The following is a 17,626-nucleotide window of genomic DNA, read 5'->3' on the forward strand; positions in this document are numbered from 1 at the left end:
GCATTGTGTCTTGAAGTGGAAGATTTTGCCAGGGAAGTTGCCTGGGGAATACCATCCCTTTGAATCTTTTTTTTACCACATTTACACAGTGAACCTGCAGCTGCTTTGCAGGTACTAAATGTATAGCAGGTTTGAGGTTCAAGACAAGCATATTAATTTCCTCCTGCAGGCTTTCCAAATGTTAGTTCAATTTTCCCAGAAGCTTACCCTGTGCTACTAAACCCATGATCAGCTTGATGAGGTCCATAGTAGCCAGAGCTTGATGAGACTGTAGTCATCCGTGGGTTACCCTTGGAACAAGCAGCCTAACATCTAGAGAGATGATCACAGTGAAAATAGAAAAGTTGGGTGTCTTCCACCTATGCCAACCATTTTCCCTCAAATTGAGCCCTGAGGTGCTGGTGGCCAGTTAAGCATGAGGAATAATGGTAGCTTGAACAGAGTAAGTAGCTGGAGCAAACCAGGAATCCAGAAAGGGGATCAGGCAAGTTCGCTGATGGTAGAAGTCTTTTGGATTCAGGTAACAAGGATGGAGCGGAGTACAAGGACCCAGAGGTAGGACAGACCAAGCTCTGGAAATGGCTGAGGAAGGCCTGAGAATTAGGGATGGGCATTTAGGAGAAACAAATTAGGAAATAACCTGAAATTTCCTATTTGTTTCAGGTTGTTTTCAAAATAGAACAAATTAAATTCTGACAAAATTTCATCAGAATCTCATTTCGTTTTGAAAACCGATTAAAAAAAATAAAAGAAAGTCACCAGACAGCCCTAGACCGAGGCCCAAAGCCAGGGCCTCACCTAGGCAATAGGCCAAGATTCAAAACAGGGATTCCAGACTATACCTTCCTCTCCACTTACCAAATCTGATTCTGTATCCTGGCCCGAGCTTAATGCCAGAACTAGGCCTCATGCTGAGTCTTGATCTGGAGGCCAAATCCCAATGCCTGGACCTCACTCTAGGCTAGAGCCCAAACCCTGGCCCGACACCATGGCCTGGTCTGACATTATGTCCTGACACTTGAGCCTTGGCCTAGGCCAGAGTCTGGGCCCAGGTCCTAGCTTAGGCCAAGGACTAGGCATCGGGACATATCTTCTGGGAATGGTCTTCAACATAATGCATGGGTATGGACTAAGGCCCAGTCATTGGGATACAGACTCCAGACCAGGCCCTGACATCGGGCCAGGGCCTGGGACCTGCCCTAAGCAAGGCCCAAGCTTCAGGTCCTGGCCTCCAATCCTGGGCCTTGCGAAGGACCTAGGCTGAGGTCATGGTCATGGTGACCTACCAGAGTCTAGGCCTATGCCAGGCCAAAGCCTCAGCCTGGGCCTAGGCAACAGTACCAAGCTCCTGACACCTAGGCCCAAGCCAAAATCTCGGCCTTTCATGAGCCTAGAGCATAATAGATCACCTTGATTTCAGCCTAGCCCCTACGCAAGGCCTCATTTGCAGAATCCCCCCCCCCCCAGACTGGGTAAGTTGGGACGGGGGCAGATCCCCAACATTTATTTGGGTCAGAGGGATGGGTGGGGGGTACAGGAGGCCTTGAGAGGCCCTGTTTCTTTTTTTCCATTTCTTTTTTTTTAATGTTAATTTCATTTTTTAAAAATACCAAAGAAACAAAATAATCATTATACACTGCAAAATTTGTGGGGGAACCCTCAGAAAAAAATTAAAGCAAATTTGTACTTCTTCCCATACCTACTGGGTACAAACACATGTCTAGGTATGAAACATGCTGAACATTGAAGAGAAATGAGATGCACAGAGTTGGGAGGTCTGAATAAATAGTGCAAGCAGCTCACAGTTCCACCTGCTGGTTGGAGATGAAGTCGGCAACAGATCCTAATGCCCACTGCACATTTTATAAAATACTAGTATTAATCTCTGCATTTTAACTTAAGAAGAGTAAAAGCTGTGCAATAAACACATTTGAAAGTTTGGCTCTGTATGGCATGAATAAAGAATTATCCCCCAAAATGAAAAAAAAAACCAAAACAACAAGACATTTTTCCTCCAACCAGTGACAGTTTCCCTAAAATTCTTCCACAGTGGTATCATTAAGCTTCTCCAAGGGGGACTCTTGTAGTTCTGCACTCAAAGCTATTGCCCTGCTCGCTGTAGAAGTGGCCCTGCTGGCAATACACATAACAGTAGCCTTTATAATTGATATAGGATGAGTGCTATTGAAACATGTGTAAACAAGTTGAAGTCAGACTAGATGAATTTCAGCCTAGTTAGGGTTTTCTCAGATCCAATGAGGAAATCTGCCAGGTTGAATTTTTTTTTTTTTAAACCATTATATGGAAAATGTATAAGAAATGTGAAAAATTTGAAGGAGTCAAACAATTTGTTTCAGGAAAGCCTAAAATGAATCAGCCAGTGTGATGATAGTTGGAAGAATCTTTCTAAAAGCCAAACCTAAATGATTATTTTTGTCTGAATGCTGCGTTGGCTTGCTTCCATAGGATGATTGAATTGCTAGGCAAAACTGTTTTGAAGGTGTTTGTACATTTATAGTGGGAATACATTGTGTACACTGCTTTTGAAACACTGCAAAATATTCAGAGGATACTGCTTGTTTTTAAAAGTAGGATGCTCCACAAACCAGAGCACTGAAAGTAAGATACTTTGTTGCTCAAGGATAGAAATAAGAAAACAGATGGAGCCTGGTTAAGCTACAATTTCAGAACATTTGAACAAGAAAAATCTGTAAGGCATGTAAGGACCAACTGCAACTTTGAAAACATAACTACGGATGACTACCAACAGACTAGGCGCCAGATGGATTTAATATGCAGTTCTAAATCAACATTATTATTACCTTACATAATTAAAACACATCCCGTTTTTTGGGGCTCAAGAGGAAAGTTAGGCTGCTTAAAATACCTTCATGTCTGCCTTCATAGTAAAAGGCAATCAGCTTTTCTCCCATCTTGACTTGCTAATTATTATGCATATTGCCACATTTGACTGCAGTGCCAAAATACTATAAACAAGAGATATTCCGTGTTCTCCTGCTGGAGCCAAACTAAGGGAAAACGTGTAATGCTAATATGATATTAGACATATTCTATATAACAGACTTCCAAATATGCACAAAAAAAATAATAAAGCAAAACTCTTGTACATCTGGTGATCTATACAAAATCTTTCCTCAGGATAGCTCAACCTACACTGAAGGTTGTTGCCTTGTTTTTGAACTTTATAAAGCAGAAGATCTGATTCAGGAAGTTGAGAAGTTTGGGAAGGTCTCGGTTATAAAATAAATGAATAAAATTCTGAAGTAGAAAATATATTTACATCAGGTATACTTATGCGGGGAAGAAGGGATTCTACAAAAATTTCCATTCAAAGTTGTGCAGGGAGGGGTGAAGTATCTGGGAGTAAGAACTGGAGCACAGTTGGACCAATTGTTTCGATTCAATTGGTTCAATAGAACAGGGGGGAATACTCATGGTTCAGGAGAATAATGATCATAAAAATTCATCGGTTATCCAGATTTCATTATTTTTTTCAGACACTTCTTATAGATATTTCAGAGACAACCTTCCAGCTATGGCAGAGAAAGTAGTTTAGATTTATCTAGAAAAATAAACCACCACAGGTAGTTAGAGGGGTGTTATATCAAACCAGGAGCAGATATGGATTGGGAGTTCCGTGCCTTCAATGGTGCTATGCAGCAACTGTTAGAAATCAGCTGCCTTCCCAGACTTCTAGGATTTGGACACACACTGTGCAGCAGGGATCTACCATTGCACGCTCTGCTTCATGTGATACTAGGACCTGGTGAAGAGATGCATAAGGTGTGCATGTGTATCTGTACACATGCACAATTCTGTGCACTCTGGCGGGAGAGTTGGATAGTCACCCCAATGATAATGTCACATGCTACTTAGCCTGCCTGGAGCTGGACTTCTCACCTTGGTAACAGGCTTCTTTGGCTGTTGTTGTTTCCTGACTTGCTTGCTGTATATCTGGTTCTGGATGCTGCTTCTGCCTGCTTGCTGCCTGTCTTGACCTTGGACTGTTCTGGAATCTGCATGTCTGCTGCCTGCATTAACCCTGTACTGGTTAATTCTTTGATGTTTTCTGCCCTAAAAATGTGGATGTGCTACCCTTTCATAGAACTTATTAGAGATGTGAATCGTGTGCCTGATCGTTTTAATGATCAGGTTCGGATGGAGGGAGAAAATAATTGGATCGTTAGAGATGTGAATTGGAATCGGTTCCGATTCCAATTCACATCGTTAAATTTTTAGTGAGGCCTGAGTAGATAAAAAAACCCCAGCCCGACCCTTTACAAATTACCCCTTTGCTTCTCCCACCCTCCCGACCCCCCCCCCCCCAAACCTTTTACATGTACCAGGTGGTCTACCGGGGGGTCCGGGAGCCATCCCTTCAATCATACCCTCGGTGCCGGCGCTGCTGGACTGGTTTCAAAATGGCGCCGATCGCCTTTGCCCTCACTATGTCACAGGGAGCAACTGTTGCTCCCTGTGACAAAGTGAGGGCAAAGGTGATCTGATCGTGAAGGGCAGTTCACCGCTCATTATTGGTGGGCCCTGTGCAGCAAATTTGGGATCACCTTGACCTTTTCTTTCATGTATTACCCACAGACAAATGTACAAACTGAACAGACCAATCAATCTCTCAAAACTTTTTATTATTAATTTTTATTATTATTATTATTATCATTATTTATACATTTTCAAGAAAACAATCTTGAACAGAAAAGGAAGAGAAGAAAAAAAAGAAAATTTACAAGTATCAACAAGAAAATAAGAAATACAATCTTTCTTCAGTTCCATAAGTCCACAATAGGTGTCCAATTACACAATTTCAAAGAAGCTCCTAAAAAGGGGAATAAAGATAAAGGAAAAGCAGTATAATTATAGCGGGTTATACAAATTAAGGGTACTCAACCTTTGGTTGATGTAGGACTGCATCTCCACATGCAGTCCTACATCAACCAAAGACAGCATAACTGGTCCTTACCTCCTTTCCTGGGCGGAGGCCTGCCATAATAACCACATCAATAAATCTAATGGTTCACCCCCTTTCTTAGTATATGCAGCCGCACGGCGAAACACGGGACCGTGTCGGGGGTCTATTAAAATTTTGGATACCTTGCAATTTGTGAATTGTGGAGTTGCTGTACTAATTTAAAAATTTATGAACACCATTCTTTGACTCTGTGTGGATTCTTCATAAAGTTTGACTGCACATTTCTCTTGGATTGTATTTATATAAGTGCAGTATTTCTCCTGATTTGATATTTTTTTTAAAAAACATCTCTTGCAAGTTCTTAGACCTGAATTTCTTTGCCCCTAAACTTGTGAAATTCATAGCTGATTTCACATTCATTTAATTAAATATGAAGATATATCACTAGCAAACATACCTTGCAGTAGATTACACATCTAATAATTCTAACCTGTTACATTCACAGTTTTGATTCTACTTTAGTCTTATTTGCAATATTTAAAGTTAATTAGCAATTCATAAATATACATCTTCTCTCATTGGAGAGTGTTCTAGTTAACCCTATGAAAGCATGTATAAACAAAGAACATGAGGCTCTTTTTTTTAAAATTTTATTTCTTTAAATTGATTTCTGGAAATTTTGGAGTCCACAAAATAATGCCAAATTGGAAAAATACTTAAAAAAAAAGCTTGCAGTTTGTATGATTATATCCTTACTAATTTTCTTTGTTTCCTAGGGGACAACACTTGGGGATGGTAACTTTGAAACAGGTGTGTGGACGCACATGTGTGTGCATTTGCCGGCTCGCATTCAGAGACGCGACCATTTTATAACAATAGTGCGTATATGTGCGCATGTTATAAAATAGCCTGGATGCACATACATGTGTGCACAATTTTAAATGAACGCGCGCACATGCACACAAATGCCACATCTACCACATACGTGTGGAAATGTTATAAGGGACATGTGCCGATGCCATGGGTAGTTTTCTCAGTTCATTCCCAGTTCATCCAGTTAAGGGAGAGGACTTCTCAAACCCCTAGTTTAATAGTCTCCCTTTCCCCCTGTTATCTATGACCCTCAAAACTCCTCTGACCAGCCTAGATATTTTTATTTTATTACTTACACACCATCCGTAGCAGTAGTAAAGATACACAGCAGGGGGCCGCAACGCTTGTCTGTGCATGTAAGTATATACATGCACATTTCTTTGTCTTCCCCCATCACACCCTCACCTCGCCCACACCACGCCCACACGCCGTCCCTTTTTATAAACTTTTGACTTGTGAGCATAGCGAGAAATACACACATACACAGGTGGCTTATAAAATCTGCTCGGCGTGCACTGACCTGACTTATGTACATATCACTCAGCTTTGGCGCACGCAGGGCTTTTGAAAGACAGTAAATTTCAAACAGTCTGCCTAGGCTAAAATCTGTGCTTATGTTTTATCTGCAGATATTAGCTTGAATTTTCAAAGCACATTTATTTGCATAAATACTCTTTGAAAATTTAAGTGTGTGTGGAAACAGTGCCATCATTCATTCAGAAAGTTACACTTGCACGTGAAAAGTTGTAAGTTTGTGCATGTATATTTATACGCATACTTTCCAGAAATGAAAGTATATACAATATCATGTCCCTGACACTAACTTGTCCCAGAATGCCTCTTTGTAGTGCACATAAAAATTAGCATGAAAATACTTTTGTGAGAACTTATACACGCTGTGGAAACTGCCACAATCAGGGCACTCCGTGCTGCTCTACCAGACCCCTCCTTCCATGCTAGGTTCATTAGAAAGAAACCCACCTAGTGATTCTGGAAATTTTTCTTTTATTTACTTACATGTCAGGAGATAGCATAACATCCACATGCTAATTTGAAGAAATCAGGAAATATAGACCAATATATCATTTGGTTGCTCAATATTAATCAGTAGCTATATACAGTTCTTAATTGAAGCTTTGCACTTTTTCATACTCTTACAACATGATGTGTTTCCATGTAAGGTAAAACTCTGCTTTTAAACCACAAAGAATCTGTTTGTTATCTATTGTTTTAGTAGTTTATGTACCTTATGAATAATAATTTCTCCTTCCATACAATCTTTGCTTCTCTAAATGTTTTACTACTGACAGTAAGCAAATTCTATAAGCTTAGCTTAGCCTTGGAAAAAAGCACAAACAGGCCAAAGGCCAACTTTCTAAAATTCTACAACACAGAACTCCCAACTAATTTTTAAAAGACCATTTTCAATGCAAAAAATCAGCTTTGCAAATGGCCCCAGAAGATTTACTGCATCTGGATTCAGGGCTTGGCATTTTATAAAAACTGATTGAGTGATTTCACTGAAGAAAAAAAAATATTTCTTTCTTATATACTATACTTCAGATGTGACAGACAATCTATGCTATACATAACCCATGTGAAAGTGCCATTTGCCATTGAATGCAAGGCTATGTTCATTTTGATTGAGTAGCTAACAAGAGTCCCTTCTTCTGCAGCAGAGCTTCTCAACATGGTCCTCGAACACAGCCCACACTGTCTGATTTACAGAATCTTCACCATGTATATGCATGAGATATGCTTACATACAAATGCTACATCACATGCAAATGTATCTCATGCATATTCATGGTGAAGATCCTTAAATCAGACTAGTCATAAGTTCATATGTTTATATGTTCATATGTTCAAATGTGTTCATATATGTTCATATATGAACATGTATGTTTATATGGTCATATGTGTTCATATATATTCATATATAAAGATACATGTTTATATGTTCATATATGTTCATATGTACTGCTAAAAGCTGATTATGTCAACCAAGTACTGTTATGTTCGCTGAACTGTCAAAATGTACTTTCATGTTCTTCGTCCATGAACCTTTGATCTCTCCCTTTCCCACCTCCTCTAGCTCCCTCACCCTTATTCTACCCTCCCCCCAGCCCCCCCCATTTATCACTTTTATCAATACATAAGGCTATCGTCTCTCCTTTGTCTGTTTATAAGTTTATACTGTTAACTCTTTTTGGACATGTCCTGCGAGTTCATACCCTGCAAGTTTAGCTATACATAATTTTATATCATCCCCTTTGACTATTCAAAAGTTTATACTGTTAACCCATTCTCGACATGCGCTGTGAGTTTATGACACTGTTTTCTTCTCCCTTTTGGCAATTTCATGTTATCCTTCTCCCTCTTTTCTTCTCCCTCCCACCCTCCCCTTCTCCCAATTTTGACCCTTCCCCCCCCCTTGCTAACCCCTATCTTCATTCATTGTAATTTCCTTTCACAGTTACTTGTAAACTGACATGATGTGTCCTATGAATGCCGGTATATAAAAGCTTTTAAATAAATAAAAATAGGTTAGTCTTCAAGAACCGGGTTGAGGACAACTGTTCTGTGCATCTTTCTCTTTAAAACTTCCCACCCACAAGTCCTAGGCATTCAATAGGCAAAGATGAGAGATCATCAAACCTCTGCAACCTTTTATAAAGCTTTTATTCCTTAGCAATCTGTCTGTCTGTCTCGTTATCCCTTGTGGTTTAGGTATTGAACTATGGATACACATCCTTCTACCATTCAACCTTGTGTAAGTTACTGTAGTCTCCTTGGCCTCAGTTTACCCTAACTGCTATTAGAATGGTAATAACATTTTCCCTCAACTCTTTAGATGTACTACAATTTAATTGCTGAGAATATGCCATCCCAGAAGTGGCACTGCATGCATATTTTAGAATCATTGTGTTAGAAAGCATGTTCAAGATTCTGTTCAAGATTCTATTTGGATGAATATTATGTATATCCTTCAGAGATGTGCAACCCAAATGTTCTCATTTCATGTCAAGTTTTTCACAGGCACCATGCATTTGTCTGGGATAAAACTAACTGAGACAAAATGGGTTTTTTTGGTTTGGATTACCCATTCATTTTAGATATATTCACATCCCTAATATCGTTCTTATATCTATCTGTATTCAGTATATAGACGTAGATATAGACATTCACAAGAACAGATGAGTTTATCAGATCATCACCCAGCTATTTTTTTCTACATTCCCATAATACATTGAGCTAACACTGTGCTATGAAAGGCATCTGCTGACAAGTACAGCTGCAGTTCAGTTTACTTGGACTTCCTAACAGTAGCAGTGGCCAAACCAGAGGATGTTTAAAACAATAATTCAAGTGCTTTATTTTGCTTCCCAATTGAAATTAAAAAAAAAAAAAGAACTGTAATGAAATGTGGATTGTCATTGGTTTCATTTGCTTTAGCTTCTGAGTCATTCCTTCTTTTTCTTTTATTCTTTTCATTTTTTTTTTTTTTATAATTGCATGATAGCAGTCATAATTTCAGTTATTCCCATGTCATGAACCAAAACCATTCAATTATTTTGGGCTTCTATTGGCTTCATATTTCCGTCAGAGAAAGGTTAATGCTGGGACATTATTTGCTGTCTTTATTGCCTCTCTGTTCCCTCCAGCTCCATGATTCTAATCAATATGACGATGGCAAATATTTTATGGCTCTGAACTTGACTGACATCTAATTAAGATAAGTATAGATTTTCCCCTACTTTCTTCCATGGACTGAATACTCCTAATTTAAGAGTAGGCCATTGCACAGTTTAATTCATATGGGGCTCAGTTCTGCAAAATTCCCAAGCCTCACAAACGCCCAATATTTGGCATGTAGCCTTTTTTTTTTTCTTATGCTTACCAAAATGTTATTCAGACAAGCTTGGAGGACAGTTGGCATTGGCCAGCTAATATATACTCCTGCAACTTTAGTAGAAGGGACTCCATAGACATATCTGTCCGTAACTCTGCTCCACTCCCACAACCCAAAGAACTTTCTTGCAAAAACTCAGCTAGTTATGCTTTCACTTCCAGAATGAGTTGATTTACTCTGGACTGGACTTAGGCAATAGTAAATCCTCGTTTACTGTCTGCAATCATGACACTCCTCTGACGTCATTGGGAGATCTTTTCTCTCTCTCTCTCTTCTTCACCAAATCTCGTTTCCCCCTTCCTTGCTTGTCTCCTTCCATCCTGTTACTGTTATCCCCATCTTTATCATACTGGCATCAGATGCTTCATCCCAGTTTGCATTTTCCACGTATTTCCTACAACCCCCCTCCTCAAATACACACGGCTTTACTAACATTTTTATCCCCAATTCCAGTTCTGCTTAGTAGCCTGTCACACATCCTCTTTCTCATCAAGTGCCCCTCTCTTCTCTCTTCTATACCCACCCTACACGTACCTAGGTGCCCCACCCCTACATATACCTTTGATAATCAGGCTACTAAAGAAGTCACTGATGTTGAAATAAATAATCTTCCTATAGTCTTTCGACCTTAATTGTTTTCAGGGTAAATGTTGGTGCCTTCGCCTCATAACATTGTTATATGAACACCTCTAGACTCTCTATCCAGATGGCCCTTAGCCTGATCAAAGGGAAGAGACTTGCCAGTGCTCCAAGGTCTGGAAGGATTGTCTTCAAGCAGTGAAGAAGTTTAAGAAGAGCCATTTTGTTGATTTGAGACTTTTGCTCTTGGGATTCTGTGTCTGCCTAAGGAAGTTTTTCTCCCCTGCCTTGGGTATTTTAGGGTTAGTAAATAGCTGGGGTACACACGAACATTAGCATGAGGTCTGGTCAGTGAGGCTTATTTAGGTTAAGCCCATTCCCTGCTTTGAGCCAGTATGCAGAAAAATCTTCAGTTATACCTTCCCACAGAAGAAAGATATTATGCCAACAGCTTCAAGAGCATTTGGCATGGAACAAGGAGGTTTAATAACATCTGCAAAAAGATTCTTCCTCCAATATGCTAAAGAATTGCATGACTAACTTAAGGACAGTGTATTCTTGTTTCTGGAAGATGATAATCAGCTGTTGAAGCAGCTCAGCCAAGAATGGATCAAAGAATTTATATTGATAATTGGAAAGATAAGAGGAAAACTCCAGCCTCAAACACAGCAAGCCTGTGAAACAAAGGACTATAATACTGTTTGTGGAAAACTTCACATAGTACAGCAGCATCAGAGAGTCCATTAGCATCAATAAGATATAGTTGCACTGGAGAAGGTATAGAGAAGGGCAACCAAAATGATAAAGGGCACAGAATGGCTCCCTTTTGAGGAAAGACTAACAAGGTTAGGTCTCTTCAGTTTGGAGAAGAGACAGCTGAGGGGGGATATTATAGAGGTGTTTAAAATCATGAGAGATCTAGAACAGGTAAATGTGAATTGATTATTTGCTCTTTTGGATAACAGAAGGACTAGGGGCACTCCATGAAGTTAGCAAGTAGCACATTTAAAACAAATCAGATAATTTTTTTTTTCACTCAATACACAATTAAACTCTAGAATTTATTACTAGAAGATATGGTTAAGGAAGTTATTGTAGATGGGTTTAAAAAAGGTTTGAATAGGTTCCTGGAGAAGAAATTAATTAACTGCTATTAATTAAGTTGACTTACGGAATAACCACAGCTATTACTGGCATTAGTGGCATGGGATCTACTTAATGTTGAGTACTTGCCAGGTGCTTGGCCACTGTTGGAAACAGGATGCTGGGCTTGATGGACCCTCGGTCTGACCAATTATGGCATCTTCTTATGTTCTTAACAGCAGTAGCTCCAACTGCAACCAACTACTGACTGGTCACTGGCATCCTGCTTTCTTTGCTTTTGGCCAAAGTGGGGAACAGCCTGGCTTGGGTGAGAGAATAATTCCTGTAATTGTTCATTTAGGTCTTTTTTGAGTGTTGTTTATACAGTACTGGGTATGTCATGTAGCGCTATAGAAATGTTAAGTAATAATAGTAGTGGTTGCTAGGCATAGAAAGATGCTTCTTTGTGGACCTGGCTTACCATAGGTTCTAATTTTGTGCTTTGTTATATACTAGAATTATAAATAAATATCATAGTATCACTAGGTGGTGTCGCCTGTGTTTATTAGGGATGTGCAGAGCAAAAGTTTAAGTTCATATGTCCATATGTCCAAAGGGGGTCCCATTTGCGGTCAATATGGACATAAACAGAATTCAATGAGTTGAGTATATGTCCATATGTGCAAATAAAAATTTAAACCCCTCACCCTCCTTAATCCCCCCCCCCCAAGACTTACCACAACTCCCTGGTGGTCCAGCGGGGTCAGGACGCCATTTCTGACCAACTTTGCAAGGAGCACGTGACGTCGGCGTCATGTCGGAGTGACGCGGCGTCACGTGATTCCCCGCGGGGTCGCTTCCGGGATCCTCATTTGGCCAAAAAGGAACTTTTGGCCAGCTTGGGGGGGGCCTCCTGACACCCCCAAGCTGGCCAAAAGTTCCTTTTGGGCCGAACGAGGATCCCGGAAGCGACCCCGTGGGGAATCACGTGACGTCGGCGCCACGTCGGAGTGACGCGGCGTCACGTGATTCCCCGCGAGTTCCCTCCAGCACCCTCGTTCGGCCCAAAAGGAACTTTTGGCCAGCTTGGGGGGGCCTCCTGACACCCCCAAGCTGGCCAAAAGTTCCTTTTGGGCCGAACGAGGATCCCGGAAGCGACCCCGTGGGGAATCACGTGACGTCGGCGCCACGTCGGAGTGACGCGGCGTCACGTGATTCCCCGCGAGTTCCCTCCAGCACCCTCGTTCGGCCCAAAAGGAACTTTTGGCCAGCTTGGGGGGGCCTCCTGACACCCCCAAGCTGGCCAAAAGTTTCTTTTGGGCCGAACGAGGATCCCGGAAGCGACCCCGCGGGGAATCACGTGACGTCGGCGCCACGTCGGAGTGACACGGCGTCACGTGATTCCCCGTGAGTTCCCTCCGGCACCCTCGTTCGGCCCAAAAGGAACTTTTGGCCAGTTTGGGGGGGCCTCCTGACCCCCCCAAGCTGGCCAAAAGTTCCTTTTGGGCTGAACGAGCGTTCCGGCGCGGACCCGTGGGGAATCACGTGACGCCGCGTCACTCCGACGTGGCGCCGACGTCACGTGCTCCTCGCAAAGAATTTCAGAAATGGCGTCCTCACTCCTCGCTGGATCACCAGGGAGTTGTGGTAAGTCTTTGGGGGGGGATTAAGGAAGGTGAGGGGTTTAAATTTTTATTTTGGATCAACAATCGCGATTTCCAACTTATTCAACATAGCTATGTTGAATAAGTTGGAAATCCGATCGTTTATGTCTCATCACTTTTTTAAGTTAAAAAAAAAAAAGTAGCGTTTTACATTTATGTTCAATACGAATGCACACCCCTAGTGTTTATATCTCACACATACTTCCTGCTAGTCATGTTAGTGGTTCTAACACTGTGATTCCCTCCACCCAGCTCAGAAGAGACAGCAGTGACCTGACAGTGAACACCAGAGATGAAGAAAGCAACATTTATGCAGAGCATTTTGTTTTTGTTGTTTTCAGAGAAATTCTGATGGCCACCAGTTCCTGCCCATGGACAAAGAGAGAGAGAGAAAATTTTGGATTTTGACCCATTTTGGGATTTTCTACCACCAGAAGTCCAAGCTTTTACCATTGGAGAGAGAGATCCTAGCCCTAGTAGGAGCCCACTCTATATCACCCAGATGTGATGTTTTTTCTCTTATTGCTTGTCATTCAAAGGACACTGATTCAGCTAATAGAAGTGAGAAAGAAACACTTTTGGTCTGTTTATTTTTGTGAGACGTAAATTGGAGAAATGTTGTTGTGAATTGGACTTAAAGTAATTTTTGGTTACAGTAAAATTTTGTTGGACACCCAACCAGAATGTTCAGCATTGCCATTCAAGTTCAGAGGTGCTCTAAAGCAAGGCCATGCCAAGCCTGAGAACTGTGGATCAAGAAAGTTTAAAGGAAGGGAGAGACTGTGTGTGGGTCCCCACTCCTTGAGCCTAGGACCATGGAGGTTTATCCTCCATCCCGTCTGGAATGAACCTGGCACCCCGGTGGCCTTCTGTGAACTATGTTGATGTGAACACAGAGAATTAGCAGCAGAAATGGTTCCGGGGACAAAAGTGTGCCCCCACATTCCGGGTGGTTCCCAAAGAGGAGGGGGGGTTACAGTTACAAGCGTGCAAACTCTTAGGTTAAGTTACCCTGTATCCTTAATGGCTGTGCATTATGGGAAGAATTTTCAGCTGGTGTAAAGTCTATGGGGTAGATTTTAAAAGGTGCGTGTGCGCATGTTATAAAATACAGGGTCGGCGCGCGCAAGGCTGCGCAAAAGCGGCAGCCTGCGCGCGCCGAGCTGCACAGCCATCCTCTGTTCCCCTCTGAAGCCACTCTGAAATCGGAGGGAACATTCCTTCCGGCCCACCCACCTTCCCCTCCCTTCCCCTATCTAACCCACCCCCCAGCCCTAACTAATTCCCCCCCCCCCCCACCTTTATTTTACAAGTTACGCCTACCCAAGGCAGGCGTAACTTGCGCACACTGGCCGGCTCCCAGCATGCCATGTTACGGTCCGGAAACTGGTCCGAAGGCCACGGCCATGCCCCCGGAATGCCTCTGGGCCAGAACCACGCCCACGGCCCCGCCCCCAGAACGCCCCCCAATGACACGCCGGCCATGACACATCCCCCGACACGCCCCCCCAGGAAAGACCAGGGACTTACGCACGTCCCGGGGCTTGCACGTGCTACCGAGCCTATGCAAGATAGGCTCGGCACGCACAGGGGGGTGGAAGGGGTAGCTTTTTGCGGGTTACGCGCGTATCTTACACGCGCAACCCTGTGAAAATATGCCCCTATGGATATGTTTTACCTGCAGACACTAATTTTCAAAGTGAAAAGTACACAGATACTTTACTTTGAAAACTATCCTGACAATGCAACAGTAAATGCAGTAACTTTAGGCCAAGATCAGAGAGGAGATAGCAGAGGGGGAGGAGATAGATATTGAAGAGCGTGGAAGAGAGGGAGGAGCCCTGCGGGATGCCCTGAGAGAGGGGAATGTGGGATGATTCGCAATTGGCTATTTTTACAGTGTAATTTCTGTTGTCGAGATAAGAAGAGAACCATTGCAGCGCAGAACCTGTGACACTGATTTCTGCTAGACTAATGTCCTTCAATGTTTCCCTGGTAAGCCCTCCTCAGTCAACCCCCTCCCCAAAAACTCAAGCACTAACCTTGAGTCCCTTGAACTCAACTCTCCTAAACAGATTGAACGAATCCTCCAAAAGGCTGAACTTGCCACACATTCATCCGATTAATCTCCACTAAGACTCTTCTTTCCATTCCCGCCACCATTTCATAACTACTAGCTGACATAATAAACTGCTCCCTCTCACATGGCAAAGTACCCGACCCCCTTAAACATGCAGTTGTCAAACCCCTCCTAAAAAAACCTAACCTCGACCCCAGTATCCCAGCTAACTATCGCCCTATTTCTAACTTGCCTTTCATAGCAAAAATAATGGAGAAAATAGTCAATACCCAGCATACCAATTTCCTTGAAGAGCATAATACCCTTCACCCGGCTCAATTTGGCTTTCGTAAAGCCCTTAACACGGAAAGCCTCCTTCTTAGCCTTTCTGACACTATACTCAAGGGATTGGACCATGGTCAATCATACATACTGGCCCTACTTGACACATCTGCTGCTTTTGACACCGTCAATCATACCATTCTCCTCACCCGCCTAGCAGAAATCGGTGTCACAGGTTCTGCGCTGCAATGGTTCTCTTCTTATCTCGACAATAGAAATTACACCGTAAAAATAGCCAATTGCGAATCATCCCACATTCCCCTCTCTCAGGGCATCCCGCAGGGCTCCTCCCTCTCTTCCACGCTCTTCAATATCTATCTCCTCCCCCTCTGCTAACTCCTCTCTGATCTTGGCCTAAAGTTCTTCATGTATGCTGATGACATTCAAATCCTCATCGTGCTTCAAGAATCCCTCCCCAAAACATTACAGTTTTGGGATTCCTGCCTTACTTCAATTAACACCCTCCTCTCAATCCTACATCTCGCTTTAAATGTTACAAAAACGGAGCTCCTCACAATCTCCAATCCCTCAGCTCGCTCACTCCTTGCCTTAAGCAACACCAGCCCTCCACCTGATACATTCACCTGCAATGTTAGAGATCTCGGCGTCTATCTTGACCAACATTTAAATTTCAAATCTCACATCCAAAATACCATAAAAACAGGCTTCTTCAAATTGCACATCCTAAAGAAACTTAAACCCCTGCTATATACCCAAGACCTCCGCACAGTCCTACAGGCAATTATTTGAACTAAACTGGACTATTGCAATTCTTTATTGCTGGGCCTCCCTCTCTCCACTATCAAACCCCTCCAACTTTTACAGAATGCCATGGCCAGAATCCTAACAAACACACGTAAATCGGATCACATTACCCCTATCCTAAAAGACCTCCACTGGTTACCCATAACCTCATGCATAAAATACAAAACACTCACCATCCTCCACAATTTATTGTACAATCAAAATCACATTTGGCTCGAGAATGCACCTCTTTTCCGATCATCTACCCGCCCCTCCAGATCCAACCTTGCTGGTACCCTATACACCCCCTCCCTAAAAACTGCTCACCACACCTCAACCAGAGAAAGGGCTTTCTCTATTGCCGGCCCTTCCCTATGGAACACCCTGCCCACGGCCCTCCGCCTAGAACCTAACCTGTCTAAATTTAAAAAAGGGCTCAAAACCTGGCTCTTTACATTAACATACCCAGACGTTAACAAACTTAGCTTGCACTCTAACCCCACAGCCCACCCTTTCCCCCTCCTCCTCTCTGCCTCTCCTTTTCTTCCCCTTTCTTCACACCAAGCAAAGACTCCAAAATATAGTTTCTCCCCCCTAAGCAATGACGCCTAAATTCTGTTATTAGTTTCCCCTCACCCTTCTTTAAGCCTACCCTACCATCATCCCCCCCCCCCCCCCCCCCACCTCTCCCTGTCACTGCCATCACTGGTCTGGTACCTACCAGCCCACCTGTACATATATTGTCTATTGTTAATTTTATTTTCTTCAAATGTTCCTATCAAATTTTTCTCTTTCCCTATCCTTCCTACTGCTGTCCTCTCTCATCTTTCATTACTGCTCCCCCCTTTCCTTCCCTGTTTATTGTATTTCTCTCTCTTGCTATTTTGTTACAATGTAAACCAGCATGATGTTCCGACGAAAGTCGGTATATAAAAATCTACAAATAAATAAATAAATAAATAGCAGTAAAATGTGTGTGCACTAACATAAAAGTATGTGCATACAGTTTATAGTACAGTGCTTAAGACTGTTCTATGTGGTCATCATTTTCAAATCAGACTTATGCATGTAAATCTGCTTTCAAAATTAACAGGTACATGCGAACGCTTGCACAGCTGAACCGTGCACATTTACTCTTGCATTGGAGCAGGTATAAATGTTCATGTCTATATTTCTACGCATACTTTTGATTTTGGAAAGAATATGCATAAATGATTACCCCGTCTCTTTCAAGTTCACATAAAAGTAGACTTGAATTTGCTTCTGTATTAACTTTTATGCAGATAACCTTTGTGGTAATTTTAGAAAGACCAACATATGTGTGGGTAAAATAGCATTTAGTGTGCATATATACTTTTGAAAATTCACTCCAGAGTGTGGGTGCATGTGTTTTTATGCACACAACAGTCACACAATTTTTGAAA

The 17,626-nt window shown here is 42.2% G+C and overlaps 1 long non-coding RNA gene across 1 annotated transcript in view; it reads right to left on the reverse strand.

Annotated features, from left to right (window-relative positions):
- Positions 1-4,745: 4,745 nt before the first annotated feature.
- The window catches only part of LOC115091624, a 111,650-nt gene continuing 98,769 nt past the window's right edge, over positions 4,746-17,626 (reverse strand). Inside the window, exon 3 of the long non-coding RNA XR_003856785.1 lies at positions 4,746-4,852. This is a non-coding gene — a long non-coding RNA (uncharacterized LOC115091624). The remainder of the gene's footprint in view (positions 4,853-17,626) is intronic.

Source organism: Rhinatrema bivittatum, chromosome 5 (genome assembly GCF_901001135.1).
Source record: "Rhinatrema bivittatum chromosome 5, aRhiBiv1.1, whole genome shotgun sequence".
In the NCBI taxonomy this organism is placed as follows: Eukaryota; Metazoa; Chordata; class Amphibia; order Gymnophiona; family Rhinatrematidae; genus Rhinatrema; species Rhinatrema bivittatum.